Source organism: Pinus tabuliformis, chromosome X (assembly GCF_031772625.1).
Source record: "Pinus tabuliformis cultivar Carrire ecotype Pingquan chromosome X, CPIR1, whole genome shotgun sequence".
Classification (NCBI taxonomy): Eukaryota; Viridiplantae; Streptophyta; class Pinopsida; order Pinales; family Pinaceae; genus Pinus; species Pinus tabuliformis.
In genome coordinates, this window is record NC_142308.1 from 522087373 (window position 1) to 522089504 (window position 2132).

Here is a 2132-nt window from a genome sequence, read left to right on the forward strand (position 1 = left end):
ACTGACCCAATAGGTGAAACACAAGAACCACCTGTTGGGGACGCATATGATGAAGTTAATGCTGAACAACAATTCTCTTCTCCTTTGGAATCTGTAACTGTAGAAGCCCCAGTTACTCTAGCCTCCCTACAAGAAGAAAATGAGTTCTTAAAATCAGAAATTAAGGCCTATCAGAAAGAGTTAGCAATGGCTAGGGAAGCCTATAAAGAAGAACTCAATCTGTACATGTTAGCTCAAGTAGCATCTCAAGCTGAAAAGAGTGTAGAGAAAGAGAAATATAGTGAATACATGTGCAGTGAATGTGGGGATATCTATACTCAAGCAGGATATAAAATAATTGCAGTCCCATTGACTAGAGCCAGCTCTGTTATATTTAAAAAGGAACACCCTGTTGTTACACAAGAACCAGTAGGGTCTTCAAGGATTTCAAAAGAAGAAATAGAACCACCCCGGCCTACCCAAGTTATTGAGGAGCAGAAACCAGAAGAAGATATAGAACCACCCCGGCCTACCCAAGTTATTGATGAGCAGAAACTAGAATCAAAATCTTTTACAACTGTGCATATACAAACTGAACCTCCCTGTGTTAGCAATGCTCATGCACAGACTTCTAGTTTTCAAGAATTAAGCAACACATGGAAAGCGGCATACGAGTTCTCCCAAGGAAAGGCATTTAAACAGCAGAAGTCATTATGTTTTAACTATGCCTATAGGAATTGGGAAGCAATGGAACAGTCTTGTGCACAGCACAAAGAAAATAAGCAATTAAAAGCTAGACTGTCCCTTATCTTCGATTTGGTCCAGCGCTTACTGGCTACAAGAAAGCCTTCTTTTAATTATTCTGTATTCTTGAGAGAACGCTTAGCGTTCCTCCAATTAAAAGCAATAAAGGATGGAAGACCACACCAGGTCTCTACACCACAGCAATTCATTGAAACTTTTGCAGAAGCATCAAACAATGACCAAAATCTGCTGTGTGAACTCTATCTTCACAATGAGGTTATGTCTGAAGATAGAAAGATTAATTTACTTCCTATTTGTGGTGATATTCAAATAAGAGCTTTTATTTCCTTTTTGGCCAATCAACTCACTTGGCAGAATGCTTTCATGTCTGCAAAACACAACGAGGAGAACTGTCTTCTCTGGATTCGTCCGGAACCACAGAATGCAGCTATCTTCCTTATGGAACATCAACGGAATCTAAGAGAACCAGGGATGACCGATCACATTAGGAATCTGCAAGCAGCAGTCTTGGAAGACTGCCAACATTATGTCAAAGCTAAAGGACCTCTGGCCATAAAAGCAAATGAATTATTCTGGGAACACTGTCCCAAGGAAAGACGGGAATACCATCCCTACAATCCCCTCAATCTTCAGGCAGCAATATCACGGATACCTGATTATGTAAAATGCATGAGACAGTGTGCTGAACGGTGGATTGGTTACCGTTTTCATTTCCCTCTCTTATGGCTTCCTGGAGAACAATACAAAGGTCAATTTACATTGACTAAAAAGGAAGAATTGGCAGCATGGAAAATACTTCAGAATGCCCAAGGGTTCAGAGACATGGTTGACAGCACTTTCTACACTTACTGCATAAGCAATCTACACTGTTCAGCCCAGTATTCTGATTCCGATTCAGATTAGACGTTGCATGTGGACATGCAACATTTTCAGCTGGGGGGATGTTAGGTTCCCATTTTGTCTATTTTTGACTACATATTTTGCCATTGTATTACCCTCTTCAACCCTTAGTTGAAAGCCTTTGCTAGTGTTTTGGCTTAATCACTCCAAAAGGTACAGAATAACTTTCCTCATTACTATATGTTTAATTATTCAACACGTAATCATGCTATCTTTATAATTGTTCTCTGAAGTTGATTAAAGTGCTGACTAATTGCTGAAACTGCCTAACTGGCAGGATCACGTTTTGTCGTTGCTGAAACAGCGGAAACAGCGCGAACCGTGAAGATGAAACAGCAAGAACAACATGAACCTCGAAGCTGAAACAGCACGAACAACACGCACACTTTGAGGAACAATTGAGATTTGCGTAACAAATTTGCATCGGCAAATGAGTCTGACCGATTACTATATTGGTCGTAATGATCATGATCCTCATGACTGTAACA